At 32.5% G+C, this 18,032-nt stretch overlaps 1 long non-coding RNA gene across 1 annotated transcript; it reads left to right on the forward strand.

Moving 5' to 3' along the window:
• The first annotated feature begins 9,072 nt into the window (after positions 1-9,072).
• On the forward strand, positions 9,073-16,100 carry LOC146993280 (uncharacterized). Its single transcript, XR_015038517.1, has 2 exons — positions 9,073-10,460; positions 15,959-16,100. It is a non-coding gene; the product is annotated as an uncharacterized LOC146993280 (long non-coding RNA).
• The last annotated feature ends 1,932 nt before the right edge of the window (positions 16,101-18,032 follow it).

Raw genomic sequence — 18,032 nt, forward strand, 5'->3', positions numbered from 1 at the left:
TACACATCTTAATCAGTTCACGTCACGAGGTCGAAAAGGGAAAATCCTTTTTTTCTTCCTACTTCAATGACAGCCAACGCCATCTGTGTCTCGTACATCAAAATGAAGAGATTTGTTTTTAATATTTGTTAGATACAGCTAATCAGTTTCACAACACTCCCACCTTTTTGATTTTCAGAAGGAAAATCAAAAATCAAATAATGGTATCCTTAGTACAGGAACACACTTCTAGAGGGTACAGTTTACGTACAGGACGAATCAGTATGCCATTTCTAGTTTTCACTTTTACAACTCTTACACGTCCATCTCTGCTTGTACAAAGTTCTTGGACACGAGCAATTGGCCAGTTCACTCTTTTAAGGTTCTCACAACCTATTAGCACGATGTCTCCAACTTTTAATTCACAGTCCGTCTGTCCATGGTTTTGTACTAACTGTCCAAGGTACTCCTTGCGGAAACGGCTACGAAATTGTTCTCGAAGTTCCTGGCAGAAACGCTGACGAGCCAAGAGTTTATTTCGATCTAAAGCATCCAAATCTGCTGTACCTGAAACCTTAATGTCCTGTAAGAACATGGAAGGCGTTAATGGTAGAAGATCCTCAGAGTCATTTGACACATAAGTAAGTGGTCGACAGTTTATTACGGCTTCCACATCACAGATGACGGTGAGTAACTCTTCGTAATTGACTGCAGCTTGTCCTAAGACTCTCACAATCAAATTCTTGGCTGTGCGGATTAGACGCTCCCACCATCCGCCCCACCAAGCAGCAGTGGGCGGAATGAACTTCCAAGTGATGGGATGCAAAGTTTCCTGAGCAATTACCTTTACCCAGTCAACCTTTTTCAGCAATGCAGATGTACCGACGAAATTTGTGCCGTTGTCTAAATAAACTGTAGATGGCCGACCTCTTCTGGCTATGAACCGACGAAACGCTTGAATGAAGCATTCGGTACTTACGGATGTCACTAGTTCCAAATGTACACATCTATATACAGCACACGTAAACAGTACTACCCAGGTTTTGTTTTTATTTTTGAGAATCAGAGGGCCACATAAATCTATGCCGGTAACTTCAAATGCGAACGCATCTCGAACTCTGTCTAATGGTAATTGAATGGGTGCAGTAGTTGGAGGTTTTGCTGAAAATCGTTTACAACGGACGCACTGTTTCACCACCGATCTAATTCGACGTCTTGCACCAATGATCCAGAATTCTTCTCTAATTATAACAGTTAATGCTTGTACGCCGGCATGAGAATGCTTTAAATGGTAATCTCTAATTAAAAAGTCAACAATATAATGCTTAGAAGGTAATAAAATCGGGTACCGGAATGCATAAGAATCATCTCGTTCGGTGATTTTTGTTTTTACTCTTCTTAAGCCACTCTGATCTCGTACGGTCAAAAGACCATTGATGGAGTCTCCAGTCTCTGGAAAACTCTCCCCCTGAACAAGTGAAAGAAGTATAATTTTAGATTCCTTTATCTCGGAAGCAGACAGAAAAGGCTCTTTATTTACAATTTTCTTTTGACAATTTTTGATAAATCTCTTTATCCAACCTAAAACTCTTAACATTTTTGAAAATTTAGAGAACTTCTCACACCACTTAACTTTATCCGCTTTTGTAGTTATACTAAGATTTACATTTAAATTTATGCCTTTCCTGCGCTCTGAAAAAACTAAAGTTTCATTTGGCTTAACCTCTAATTTTGGCCAGCTATCTCTAGTGTCTTTGAGCCAAACAGGCCCTCTCCACCAATTTAATTCGAAAAACTGAAGAGGGGAACAACCACGAGAAGGTAAATCAGCTGGGTTAGAATGACCCTGTACATATGACCACTGATTTGCTTTAGTGAAAGCGCAAATTTCCTTCACGCGATTGCCCACAAAAGTCCCCCACGCATCATTTCTTTGAATCCAAGATATGGCCGTGGTGGAATCGGTCCAAAAATATTTCGGGATGTCATCCAATGTAAGAGCTTCTGTCACATATTTGGAAAGACGCACGCCCAAAAGACAGGCCATAAGTTCTAGACGGGGAATAGTAAGTTCTTTTAAGGGTGCGACTCTTGACTTAGCCATTACAAAACTGACTAATGTTTCTTCTTTAGTTTCGCATCTCAAAAATATTACCGTGGCATAAGCATGCTGGCTAGCATCACAAAATACATGAAGTGTCCAGGAACTTCTATCTCCAAAACCTATACGTCGCGGTATTCTCAACTTATTCAAAATTTGTAATTTATTATACCACCTCGAAAATTTACTTTTGATACTATCTGGTAATGGAGTATCCCAGTCTGCTTTTATCGCCCAAATTTCCTGTAGCAGTAACTTTGCAGGCAATAAAACATGTGTCAAGAAACCCAAAGGATCAAACATTGTCTGCGTTACTGACAAAACCTCTCTTTTAGACAAATTATCCGAAACCAATACAGTCTTAATTTCAATATAAAGGTTATCTTCTATTCTGTCCCACATAATTCCTAAAACTGGTACAGAATTCTCCATTGTGGACTCAGTGCACAAAGTACTTTGTGTTAGTTCCACATCTTTTTCTACTGGGCCATAGGTCCACATACGTAAGTCCATTTTTGCTTCAGCTAATATTTCAGTAGAAGATTTCACAAAATTCACGAGCTCCTTTTCGTTATTAACAGAAGTCACACAATTATCAATATAAAAGGATTTATTTAATTTCTGAGCAATAGAACTTTGTTCCTTTGGTACTTGTGCCAAATGAACTGAAATAACCGCTCCTAATACAAAAGGGCTAGACTTTACTCCAAAAACTACCCTCGTATGGCGGAAAACCTTCAGTACATTATCTTTCTCCCACCATAAAAATCTTAAAAAGTCCCTATCTTCTTTCCGTAATTCAATCTGTAAAAATGCACGCCGGATATCAGATGTTACGCCAATGCATTTTTCTCTAAATCTTAACAAAATTGAAGGGATTTCTTCTATTAAATTTGGTCCTTTTACTAAGTAATCATTAAGGGAGGGCGATCTATTAACTTTACATGATGCGTCAAAAACAGGTCTTATCTTAGTTGAGACACTGTCTGGTTTAAATACTGGGTGATGCGGTAAGTAGTGCCCTTTATAATTCAGTTCATTGTCTGGTACTATTTCAATTACACCCTCCTCCATCCATTCATTAAAAATTCTATCATATTCTTCATATTTATGTAAAGACTTGAGTTTTCGGGTGACACTGAACAATCTTTTTTCTGCTACATGACGATTTGATGGAAATTCTGCGTTATATACTAACCAAGGTAATCCGACGACACAATAACGACCATCTTCGTTACTGGAAACAGAGTTTCAAAATTGTTCGTGGGCAATTTCTTCCTCAGCAGCGTTAGATGAATTCTGGTGAGCATCTAATATTCCGATCGTTTCTAAACTCCAAAGATCGGAGATTTTAAAGTCGTGACCCACTAAACTTGCACACAAAATGGAAGCATCTTTATCTTTGTGATTAACAAATTCCTCCGATACACCACAAACTGTCCAACCAAGTTTTGTACAAACTGCTGTTAGTCCTCCTTTTAATTGTTTTACTGATCCCGTGAGAATTTTTCCATAAATATCACTACCGATGAGCATTTCTATTTTTGGACAATCTGCTCCCAGATCCGACAACCAAATGTTGTTTCGTTTTAATTCTTTTAATATCGGACCCTTGGGTACCCGAGGTATATCCCCACATATTATGTCTTGATCTAAAAATTCAAATTCTAGATCTGAATACTTACGCGGACTGGCTGAACATAATTTTACCAAATATTTGTTATGCATCTTTGCCTCTGTTCTGGCACCTCCAAATAAAGTAAGAGCAACATTTTCTTTGGAAATAATTGGTAACCCCAATTCAGTGGCTAATGATTTCAAAATATACGATTTCTGGGAACCACAATCTAAGAGTACTCTAACATCTTTATGCTTTTTGACACCAGCTACTCTTACGCGTAAAGTCATTAAAGCTACGTCAGCGGTACAAGTTTGCCTGGCTGTAGCCGTATGTATGTTGTCTATTTCTGATTTTTCTGTAGGAAGTTCAGTTTCATTATTAATGTCCGGACACAAAATAACTGAGTGTGATTTACCACAAGCAAAACACCTAACAAACTGTTTACAGAACTTTGCCATATGATTTGGTTCCAAGCATTTTAAACAGCATTTTTTCTCCTTAACTTTAGAAATCCTTTCATTAAGAGATAATGAACGCGCATAGTAACAATTTTTACTATCATGCATTTTACCACAAAAAATACATGCATGTTCTCTGGCTGTAAGAAAACCTGTGGCAGTGGGAACATTTCCCTGTTTCTTAAATTTAAATTTACCTTTTGTTTCCCTCTTTGCTTTATCATGATATCCTTCTTTACGACTAACACCATCGAGTCCATTACGCGCCAATTTTAATCTCTCCTCACCCTCCACTTCAGACTTTAAAAATTTCATTAAGTTGGTAAGGCGAGAAAGATCAGTTCCTTCAGGCTGGTTAAAGAGCGAACTCCTTTGCCACGCCTTTAAAACATCCTCTGTGAGACACGATTCCACCATCGGAAATAACCACGATGTGTTTTCGCTCGATTTAAGACCTAAAGACTCTAAGGCTCTCAACTGAGCTTCAATTTTATCATACAGTTTATCAAGAGGTAATTTATCCTTTTGATCTGCCTATGATAAAACAGCTTTATCATAATTTTCCGAAGTCACCGGATAGCTTTCAATGAATCCTTTAGCACGCGATCCGGGCTTCATACACTGAATCAAATAGGAAAATTTGTCACTTTCATATAAATCAGAGTCAGTGTGAATTTTCTCAAACTGCGACCAAAACGGTAACCAATTTATCAATTCCCCATCAAACTTCTTAAGTTCGATTTTCGGAAGTCTATACTGTTTAATCTTACTACAACAAATACCAGCACCATCATTTGGTCTTGTTTCTAAATTGATTTCATCTGAAAATTGCAATTATTCATTAATTTGCCGAGTTAGTGTTATGAAATCATTAGAATACACCTCGCGACTTTCGATTTCTTTAGTAACATCATCCTCTAAAGTTTTCCCGTCTTCAGCTAACAAATTAAGAATTTTATCATCTACATTTTTTATATCTGAATATACATTTTGTAGTTTAGTAAGTTTATCTCGTACTAAATCTACAGAAAAATCTTCTTTTACTAATTCCGTTTTTAAAATATTAGCAGTTTTTGCAAAAGAAGTGCGTAAACCTGCCCGTTTAAGTTTCAGAGCCTTTAAAGCTTCATAGTTAACTTTCAAAATAAAACAAACTGCTTCACAAAACATAATTTCGAATTTAAACTTAATTATACTTTAATACATCAAAAACTATCTATAACCATTAAAATAATTTTTTTTTAAAGTTTATTTCTTAGAGTCCTGGCACGGGACGCCACTTTTTGTTATTACTAAAACATAGTCTTATCATTAAATATCATTAAAATAAAAATACTTCCTTCACTCATCCCAGATACCGAGCAATCCAGAAAAACTAAAGACAAAACTTGCTCACTTACCTGGGAAGTGTGATGTTGAATCTGTAATAAAAACTCTAATAGGTTGATTTATTTAATTATATTGTCTCTATACTACAAAATATATATATTTTTTAACAATTGTCGGGAAATTTTCCTGGCCCGAAGTTATTACACATCTTAATCAGTTCACGTCACGAGGTCGAAAAGGGAAAACCCTTTTTTTTCTTCCTACTTCAATGACAGCCAACGCCATCTGTGTCTCGTACATCAAAATGAAGAGATTTGTTTTTAATATTTGTTAGATACAGCTAATCAGTTTCACAACAAAATGTTCAGTGTTTACTGAAATATTTTTTCGAATATAAGCACAATAATTCTGTAGTGTATATTAAATAAAACTGAAGATATTTACATTTTTATGATGTTTTTCAAAATTAGCTTCCTACTCTCAAAATTGCAGTAGAAATCTATACTCTAATGCAAAAGACATAACTTTGGCCTTCTTGTGCATTTTGAATTTGAGCAGAAACAACTTTCAACTGAGGCAAACATTTCTTGTTTCTTAGCAAAGGGTTTTAAATTTGGTAAAGTTAAATTCACAGGCTTTCCCCCATAGCACAAAACATCCTCAGGATGTCCTATTTAAGTCGCAATATCCCGGGATATACTTAGGATGTCCTAAGGATGTTGATTCTCAGATGTCCTGAGGAGATCGTAATTTAACATCCTGAGGATGTCTTATTTAAGTCGCTATGTCCCGGGATATGACAGGATGTCCTGAAGATGTTGATTCTCAGATGTCCTGAGGAGTTCACCAATTTCACATCCTGAGGACATTCATTCTGCATTGTCCAGAGGACTTTCGTTGTCAAACATTTTGAGGATATTTGTTCTCAAATTTACCAGTTTTAATTTTTTGACATTGCACATCTGAAACTTCCACATTATTTTATTTTTCATATGTATTTTACTAAGTTGTTTCTAAATGCTGTACATTAAAAATATTGATATGATTGATGATTTATTCTTGTTATTTTGTTATTAATTTTAACTTTATTTTTTCTGACGTTTTTAAAAATTTATTTAGTCATGGAAAAGATTTTTTTCAATGGATTAGCATTTTCTAGAATATTTGCAAAATTCTAAATAACATATATTTTTTTTATAAAAAATGGATAAATTGCATGTATAATTACTTACAGATTACAAACCCTACTACAAATATAGGTAAAATTAGATATAGATATATTTAATTACGGAAACGAATTTTTTTTAAAATTTGGATATAGAGACATTAGGTATTTTTTGGAAAGCAGGAAACATGAAAAATTAGCAACTGCCTTCGCCGGGAATCGAAGGACGGACCTCTGGAATACCGGCCCAGTGTGCAGAACCACTACACCACGAAGACACGCTAGGTGTGGTGGTGGTGTATTTAATTATGGCAAAGCACACTAGGGCTATCTGCCTAAGGGGAGGGATGTCTTCGTGGAGGACTTTCTAAGGGAAACTGGCTCGTACACACGTTACACGTGGGGAAAACCACGAAAACACTCATGCAGCCAACCCGTTCGCGGGATTCGAACCTCGGATCGCACTACCAGGGTTCAGCGACTTTACCGCTCGGCCGCTGGTGGGCCGAAGACACGCTAGGAAAGCGGGAGAAATACCTCATAAGGAAAATTTTTTTCCTCTAATTACAGGACAGAAAATGTTTTTCAATCGCGCGATCTGTTATTGATATTGAATTACAGTCGTGCGATAATTTCGCAGTAAAGCTACACCTCTGATGACTATCTAAGATTCTAGAAACTTTGGTCTTATATAGAGATGGTCGTCTTATAGAAATAATGCTTAATATCAATATTTATTTATAATCTCAGAACTATTGGTCACTTTCAGAAGTGGTCGTTTGAGAGCCGATATTCTATATATTTATTTACTGATACTCTCAGATTCCAAAATTTGTTTATATTCTCAGAAATATTGGATGGAAGGTGGTCGTCCCATACATGCAAAATTTTACATTTCATTAAAAATGAATTCGGAATTATTTAACTATTTCCCTATTAATTAAATTATTAGATAAAGAAAAAATTAGGAAATAGTACTGTTTATTACGGAATAATGTAGGAAGTTCTACAGAACTATATTCTTTCGCGTCATTGCACATTGTATCCGGCAAACTACTAGTTCTTCGTATTCTTCCGCATATCCGTAAACATCTGTCTGATTTGAAACGAAATCCAAAATGGCTGCGCCATGAGGTTAACTTGTATGGATATTTTTTGTTGCATGAAAGGTAAGTTCAGTTGCAATACTTGTATGTTTACTTTTTTTCCTTTTCGAATTTATGTCATTTTGACAGTTAAATGTTTCACAGCTTTATGAATTGTTACCATTCTGTCGTGAATTACGTGTATCTCAATGGCTGGCTGTCTTTTCAAATATCTAATTTGCCCTGCTATCCAAATGTTTATGACTGAATTTTTTTTAGTCTAGTTTATGCATTCAGTTTCAAAATAATATGTGTGATCAGATTGCTTATTATTTTATTGCAGCAATAAATTTATGTTAAATAGTTTGAACAATTGTATAAAAATAAGAGTTTGCATTGTTTTGTCCAAAATATGTATGGTTGAAACATTATCTTAATCTAGTTTGTAATTCAAGTTTTTTTGGGAGTACTGTTCTGTTATTGGGACCAGAATCGGAAATGTATGAACCTGTGTTCGTAAGTATGTGCATAGATGTGTATATGTAGACACACAAACATACAAATATACAAGCATACATAAATACAATTCTGAACCCGGTCCTGATAACAGAACAGTATCTTTTTTTAATCTTTTTTGAATATTTTATAAAAGGATTAAGCATTTTTCAAACTGCATATCATTTTAAGATTCGACTTGCAGGAAGACAAAATATGGTCATTCAATCAAATGCTTATGATTGCTTTTAACATTTTCTCATAAATATTGTTTGCATTTTTATTGTATTTTAGGTACTTTAGTTATGTAAAGTGAACATGAGAATATTGGAAAAGCTGAAGAATATGAATAGCTACCATAATACATGTATTTTTTCATCGAGCCCATTGTTTTAGAAACCAATGCACCATTATTATATGCTGGCTTATTTTATAGTTATATGCAGTTTAATTTTATGTTCATGTTACTGTAGTATTGTCATTATAATAAAAGTATTGATAATTTTTGTTGAATCTTGCAAGTTGCCTAACATTCAGAATTATTACTACCGAATTTTACTGATAGGTTTTTTTGAGTTGACATAATCTGTCTGATAAATAAAATAAACTGATGTTTAAATTATATGCATTTCTCTTAATGTTTCATTGAAAGTGAGATGGAAATATAAATGCTATCCAGAAAAGTGAATTTTTTTTTTGCCTGAAGTAACAAATTATACTAAATGATTAATGTTTATATCATTTTAGAAATGTCAATATTAAAGTTTCTCCCCCTTCTCTTCTTTGATTTTGAAATAATTTATAATAAAATAATATATGCATAAGTGTAATTAATGTAAAGTGTCATTCAATAATATAATTTATTTTTACTGATATTTTTATATTTCTTATCTAGGTTTTCTTTTGGTGTTAGAAGGAGGAAAAGACTGTAATGTTTTAATTAAGGAAATAATTAAAACATTACAGTCTTTTAAATAACACAGTTACAGTAATGTTTATTGAAGCAATCAGTACTGTGTGATTGCCAGTGATTGAATAATGTTAAAATGCATTGTTCATAAGGAAATTTGCGTATCTTTGTGTTATAGATTTTATTTTGACACAAGCTGAAATTTGAATTATTGGAAGCACTTTGAAAACCTGAATTATTTCCTGAATCATTAATCAGGCTAATATATAACATACAAATTTTCATACAAAATTATTTCTTTGAGCATATTATAAAGAGCTCATTTAATTTTATTATTTGTACAAATTTTAGACAAAAGTAGCATGTAACAGTTAAAGATTTATTGAAGCCTACTTGCTACTTGTGGTAACAAAGAAGTGTGAAAGATATTGCCATATTAGCGAACATGACGATCATTGATGCTTAGTTTAGTAATTTAATAATATATTGAGAAATGCTGGGAACTTTCAGAAGTAGACATTTCCGAAATGATGGGCTTGATAAGATATTTACATGGTTTTATTATTTATTCTTTAGTTAAGAATGGATTTTAGATGTTCATGTGAAAGAATTCTGTTTAATTATATGTGAAAGAATTGTTAAAGTTTGGCATTTAAAAAAATGAATTAATAATATGCAATTATCTTTTTATTATACATATATTACTATATATTTCTAATGTGCTGTGTAAATGTCAGTGCTAAACGATTGAGATACTATTGTCAGGGCAATCTTTTCTTATACGTGAAAAATTCTGATACTTTCTTATCATCTGCCCTCACAGCTTCAACTTATGCTAATACAGCAAGAGTATGTACACGATAATAGCAAACTATGAATATGCATACCACACACATGTATTTACATGCTTTATATTTAATCTTTATTTCTGAATAGTATTCCATTGGATGAAAAATATGTGAATATTGACCCAATGTATATATTTTTGTGTGTGTGCATCCTAAAATTTCTTGTTTCTTATAAAGTGCTTATTTGAATTACTACTTGTGAACAAAGCAGTAGATATGAACCATAAACTAATGAACATTTTGCCAATTTTCACAGCTTTGCAGATAGTCAGAAAGCACCAAAATTTGTAATAATGTTAAGTTTAAATGATGTTCTATACTTTTGTGTTAATTTTTCTATTCTATTAATTCTATTACTGTGTTATCAAACTTTCTGCAGGAATTTCAACTGGTTAAGATGTTATTACCATGTGGAGAAGAATTTGGTTTTCAAGCTAGAAAAAATTGCAGCTGAAGGATTTTGTAGAAGGTCTGTCAAACTGGTTTTAGTTAATTATAATTTAATTTTGGGTGAAGAATTCTCAAATTTATTTATCATAAGTGTCTAAAGGTCTTCTAAATTAAATTCTGCTTGTTTTTGAAATTTTTCATGACAGTCATTCTTTGATTATTATTATTATTATTTTTTTTTTTTTTATTTACTAACTTATATCCAGGCACATAATGTTGCATTTAATGCCATACCTTAAATATTGTAAAATGTTAAAATAATACATTTCACTTAAAAATGTGGTTGTGACAGTAAATTTTCTGTTACATTTAATCATATCTATAAACATTGGTATACATCATTTTTCAATAATCTGTATATTATTTCGTGCATTTCTTTTACATCCAAGATCTGGCATATGACTTGCTTTTCAAACTGATAACATGGTGTAATAATGTAATCTAATGGTTAAAGTTTGCTATGGAACGGGCCAAATTTAATAAATTATTCTTTGATAGAAATTTATTCATGTGTTCAGTGTGTCTCATCTCTTTAAATTGCTAAAGTAAATTTTATGTACTTGCATTTAGGAATTTTGACTGTATCAGAGTAATTTTGTTTCAGTTATTATAACATGCAAGGGAAAAAAATTCATTCATAGCCCCGTATTTAAAATTAGTTAATTAAAGTCCTTAATAAAGAGGGACGTTTTGTTGTTTTTAATGTCGATAGGGTTTAATTCAAAAATATGCCACATTAAGGGTTACTTATTAACCTAATTTAAAATTTTCATTACTTTAACATGTCCAATAATTGTTATTTTAACTCTGATATTGTAATATTATCAAAATTCCTTACTTTTTGATAGGTAATCCAAATGTAAAACAAGAAAAGAAAAAATTAAAATCTAGAAGTATATTTATTTCATACTTCTAACAAATAAAAACAACACAAGCACTTTTTACTCTCTATCTGCATAGTGTGGCATCTCCCGTAAGACAGATTTGTATGGTCAAATCCATGTTTCAGTTAAAGCAAAATGCATGCACAGTCTTCTGATTTTCCCTTCGATTAAGGATTCTGTATATACTAGCATAAGAAATATATTAGTTAATGCAGTGTTATACATCAATATTTATAGACAATTATTGTGGCTATGTTTATTATAATTATGTTCACTGTAATGGCTGGAGTGCCTAAACCATCATGCTGTGTAAACAAAACTCAAATCTTCATCTCTGCATACTGCTTCACTAGTGTTTAAACCACTGAAATGGTGATTAATGGTAGAACATTTTTGGTAAAAATTTACTCTACTGTAACCCTTGGCGAATCGTTTCTTTTTTTATATATCAAGATCGTCACCTGAGAGGATCGGCACCAGTTTCAAGGTGGCCGCTACACAAAACCAAAATAAGAAGTCAAAGACATACACAAACTCTGTGTCCATGTACACATCGACCTATTAAAACAGAGAACTGCACAAACTGGGCAGTGTGCACTGCTTTAACTTTGTCCATGTACACATTGATCTATTTTCACTTTAAGAGAAAATCAGAAAGTTAAAAATATCATAGTTACCAGAAAAAATTCGCCACTGTCTTAACACACAGACAACCAAAAATACACAAACAGAGAGGAATAAGTTACCAAAGATACATATTTCCTAACATAAAAACATTAAACAACAAATCTTCTAACAAAAATTAACACACAGAGACAAAAAAATAAATGAAACGTCATTTTTTTAACATACCTTTTTTTTCACATGCATATGTTTAGGCTTCCCACCACCATCCTCCAGGTAAGCAATTCAATTAAATTTTTCATCTCTTATGCTGTTATCACATCTATAGACGCGCACGCTTACCCGGGACGATTCCGAGAAACGAGATTCTAGTAGCACGGCTTTAAGCGGCAGGCTTCCGAGAAATGTTTCGTCTAGCTAGGAGGAACGTGTGTCGGCTATGAGCAACATTTTAAAACTTTTCCCAAAATGTTCCGGCTGGAGACGTGTTCCTCAAGCGTTCAACCAATCAGACGAAAGGTCAGCTTCTGAAGGATCACGGGTAACTTTCAATATGGCGATGGCTCTCACTGTAAAGTGATGGACGGTGGAAATAGAGGCCGATTTAATTATTGCTGTTTTGTTGTAATACAACTGCCTGAGTCATTTCTTAAATGTGTATATATTCATTAAATATATAATTGTGGAAATTTCAGAGTTGACAGTATTTTACGACGTTCTTGCAGTTCGGATTTGTTTACAAATTGTTAGTAGCCAAAAGTTCGCAAAATTTGTCGTATTTCGTGTTGATCGTGTATTATAACACTGTTATATAATAGAATTTTATTTCTTAAATTTAAGTTGAATAATTTTTTAAAATCCGTTTGTATATGCGCGGCTTTTCTCCTAATTACTTATCTTTTAAATTGTTAACTGCATAATCAGTGACACATTTTAAACAGCATAAAAGATGCATAAAAAAGAAAAGCATAGCTTATGTAATAATGAGAATACTCATTAAATTTGTCTATTATTTTCATGTTATTAATGAAATACTTTTTGGATTATAAATACATTAGAAACTATACTTTTATTGTAAATGCTACATATTGAAACATTGGAAATTTATGGATTTATTATTATGCATGATGAAAAACATTTGTATATACATTCATTAATATAAATCTTATTCATTACATTAATACTAATAAATATATATTAACAACTTCTAAAACATTGCATCTCTCTATCTGTATGTAAATATATGACTTATTAAATGTGTATATGTATATGTATGTATGAATACAAAAATGAACATTGCCAAGAAGTTTATTTGAAGTTACTTTTAATTCAGATAACGATTATGTAATTGACAGCAACTATAGTTATCAGTTCTTTGCAAATTATTATGGGTATGTAATAATCAGTTGAAAAATAATTGATGAGTATTTGAGTACTAAAGAGTGTACACATTTTGTTATTGGGTTAATTCATAATTATATCATACGTATGATCTACATAATAAAAACATGACTAATAAATAATAAGAAATGTAACAGCTGTGCATTTATAACATTTGATTACTTAAAACAGAGCACAACTGATTATCAGCTTCATGTCTGTTTACATAATGAATTGCACGGGCCTACTAGTGGCCGAAGCGTCATTGAACACTGGTAGTTCTGTCTCAGGTTAGAATGCCGCGAACGGGCTGGCTACATGACGTTTCCTTGATTTGCCCCATTTGTAACTGGTATACGAGCCAGTTTTAAAAAAAATCTTCTACAAAGGGATCCCTCCTGTTGTTATCCCTCGAGGCTTTGCGGTAATCACATAAAACCAACTGAGCCCACCAGCGGCCGAGCGGTAAAGTCGCTGAACACTGGTAGTTCTGTCCGAGGTTCGAATCCCGCGAACGGGCTGGCTGCATGGACGCTTTCGTGGTTTTCCCCATGTGTGATGTGTATACGAGCCAGTTTCCCTTAGAAAGTCCTCCACGAAGGCATCCCTTCCCTTAGGCAGAAAGCCCTAGTGTGCTTTGCTGTAATCTCAATAAACCAAACCATAAAACAAACTCATGATGTGAACACCTAATTTCTAGAGTTGGTATAATTAATGTGTTTTAGGTATATTACCGAGTGTTCTATGGGGGACAGTAAACAACTTGCACATGTATGATTGCTCATGTATTCATATGCTTTATTCGATCATCATTTTGCTGAATAGTATCTGCTGGTTGTGAGGAGGTAAATATCAGCCATATAGATTTTTGTCATTTGAATGGACAAAACAGTAATTATGAGCCATAAAGTTAGTCAGAAAATGCTTTCACCAGGTCACAAATTTTCCAGTGAGCCATCAAATTTTCATTGAAATGCAGACAACAGAAAATACACATAAGCGATGTGTGATAAATAGACTTATCCAGCACATGTTTTTAAACTATTCTTAGTGTATACAGAATTTGGCTATTACTGATGTAATTGATTGCTATAACCAGTAGTGTGTTTATCTGTTACATGAAGTGCCAGAGTGGAGATCAAACTGATTAACTTGATAGCAATCACCTTTCTATTGTCTTCCATTACTAACAATAAAGTTTAAAACGAAAAGCGTGTGAACGATACAAAACAACACGAAACAGCGAATGTCACTTGAAAGGAAACGTCACTTTCGCCAATCTGAGCGATAACTGATTCTTGTTTGGCTTTCAGCCTGTTTGCCAAGTGAAGATGGTAACCCTATTTCGCCAAAGGCCGTTTCTCAGAACTGTTGCTGCAAATGTTTTGTTCCGGCAACAAACAGCTAATGTGATAATGCTTTTAGTCACCTCAGACATACTCAAACGATGGTACCCACACCAAAATAATAGCATGTTCAAAATACAAGACCATACCACTTCCGTGCAACCAAACACAGCAATTGAAAAGAATGGTAAGAACCAAAAACCTGGGACCGTACAAAAGGTTTACTATTAGAAAAAGTAGCCCAAAACTAAATTTATCACAGCACGTTGGCAATATTTGCAGAAATAACTCCTTTTTATTGACCCAAAAAAAAGTTTTTTTTTTTCCCCCAAAGGCTACTTTCGCCAACATTATCAACATTAGGGTTACCAGAAAACTTATTTGACGCAATGGGCTTCCACATTTCACAAACAACCAATACCACTTTGCGATTTTTTTTCAGACAGAAACCAAGGTGTACCATACAGTAAAGATTAGCCACATCTTCATTTACTACTGTTACAAGTACTTCTTTGGTAAATTTCTGCGGTTAAATTCAAAAGTTTAAAATTGCATTAACATGATCAGATTCAGAGTCATAGCTAGGGTTTTCAGTGCTCAGGGACAACTGAAGATTTTGCGCCCCCTACTGCTTGCCAAGGATGGAAAACATTTAATTCTAAAATGTTCTAACATCAGTTTGGCGCCCCTTGGATTCTGCATCCGGGGACAGATGCCCCCCTCTAGCTACGCCCCTGATCAGATTTTATTTTCTGCACGTAGCTAACAATTACTTATGTTTTGTCAGATAAATGTTACCAGATGCAGTTAATTATTTTTTACTTGCCAATCTCATGAGACAAGTTTTTTTTGCTCCTGCAAGACTTTACTTTGTGTTGCAAAATAAATTCATTCTCACTCTTTTTGGACTTGCCTACACATTAAATTTAAAATAGTTTTATGAATAGGTAAGATATGATTATCATAAATTTTCTCTCTTTATCTTGGCAACTTTATATGTTGATTCAGTATCCAGGTTACCTACCAGTCGCTGATTGATAAAACTGCTCATATGTTCAGCTGGTGGTTTGAGTTTATTTTCTGACATAAAAAATTTTAAAAGGCATCCCCCATGTTTATTTTACTATAATCGAAAAATCAAATAATTGCTACTCTGTTTATAGGTACTAAATGTTAAAATATTTTAAATGCTTCCTTTAATTTGCATTCTAATAGTCATTTGTTTAAATTTAATTATGAATTATATTCACATATAGTAATTGTGAGTGTTTTTTTTATTTTAGGTGCTGTGAAAGGCAATGACAGAGATCCAATTTATCAAGAGTTCTTATCTACATAAGAATACATGGATATAAGATTGTTTTTCATGAATTCAAATAAAATGTGATAAATTGGATTAATAAAAACTATTTTGAATTTTGAAAAGTGTTTTTCCTCTGTTAATCATAATATAGTGCCATAAATTTCTGAATGTGTTTATTTTTCATCCAAATAAATAGCTTTACAAAAATTTGTCATATTAATAGATATTGCATAATTTAGCATTATTATAAATATTTATTATAGCAGATTTAGCTGAACTACTCTTTTAGTCTCTTTGCAGATGAAGTCACAAAGGTAAGTGGTTAGATATTTTTCTGTATTCCCCATTAAGTAATTTTATCTGGTAAATTACCATTACTTATATACTAAAGGTGAAAGAATAAGCTTTCCTTGAAGATACAAAAATTTGCAGATATTTCAAAAAATTGGTATACGTAAAAAAGTTCTTAAATTGCCACATATGCGAAACTGAAAATGTTATATATGAAATAGTTCAGAAATATAAATATTTTCACTATTTTTTAACTATAATTCACTGCATTTGTTATATATAATCACAGTTTAAGGTAGCAGTGCTTTTCTCACTGTGATTTCTCATGTATTTTGATTCATAAATCCACGTATTTTGATTTCTCTTTTGAGACCGAATAAAAAATGAACTAAACATTCTCGTTGACATTGAGAGTTGAATAAAAGCTCACCTCAAAATAAAATGAATTAATAAATTTACGGAAAATTTTACATTTCATATATTGAGCAGAAAGAGTAAACTGAATATACTTAATGGAATTAATAATTGATAGAGTTGATAGCAGAATATAATGCCTTAATTGCATGGTAAACAGTAGATCTTTTGAAGTTTTTCTATGTTGCGTAAAATGCAGATTTAAATTTTTGATATTGATTGTCATATAAATGGCAATTACTGTTTTATTTTGCTCTGAAATGAATGGTTAGTAATAAAATTCTGGATGAGACAACCTTTAACATGCGCTAGAATTTACAAAGTTTAATTTGGTGCTGATTTCAACGTTTAAATTTCATTTTACTAAATTTTGCGTAAAATAATACCAATGAACCATTGCAAATTATTTTCAGAACATTTTTTTTTTTTTTTTTAATCTAAAAGGGCTATTAGTTTTGAAATGTGACTTCATATCAATCTAATATATTATTGACTAACAAGCCAAGCTATTTAAAAGCATTACACACAGTTCTTAACAATGCTTTTTTTAATTTTTAATCCGATTGATTTAAAATGCATTTAATTCATGATATATCTAATTGAAAACATTTTAATATTTCTACATAATTACATGATATATTTCTTCATTTTTCAAATATATAGAAGATATATAACTTTCTGGTGTCAGTATCTTATAAAATGGTTTGCTATTTCCCCTGCCCCATCTGTATTGATAATCTATGCATTCATAAACTTTTAGCCTCTTTGAGTGACTGCTAAAATCTGAGGCCTTTGATATTTTTTTTTTTTTTTTTTTTAATTGTGTGAGCAGAAAGATAGAATTTTAGAAGAGCTTCTTGAGTTACCTTTTGAATGATATAAAGAATTGTTAACATAATGTCAAATTTTTACAACTAAATATTAAATATATAAAAAAGCCTGCAGCATTCTCATGTTACAAAAGCATATTTATTTATTCTGAGGCTACGAATTTAGTTTTAAAAATATAATTTATTCCTTTTAACAATTTTCCAACAGTGTCATCAAAACACTATAAATTCCTTACATGTTTTAAAGAAAGATGATTCGTTTATGTAAAGATTATTAAATGGGTAATTTTATTATTCAATTTTTAATACAAGTTAACTGAAATTAGAAACTGATTTTGTAAAATAATTTAATTATGAATAATTCAATTTGGGGGCTATTGGATGTTTAAAAATGATCAAAAGATTTTTAATATCTTAAAAATAAAAGCAAAATTTTCAGTTTTAATATTTTGTATTAATAATTCATTTTAATTTCCTTGCTCAATTTTAATATATTCACAAATTCAGATTTAAAAACAA

This window comes from Stegodyphus dumicola, chromosome X1, assembly GCF_044657685.1.
Source record: "Stegodyphus dumicola isolate Sdum_Otavi_A_Nest chromosome X1, ASM4465768v1".
NCBI lineage: Eukaryota > Metazoa > Arthropoda > Arachnida > Araneae > Eresidae > Stegodyphus > Stegodyphus dumicola.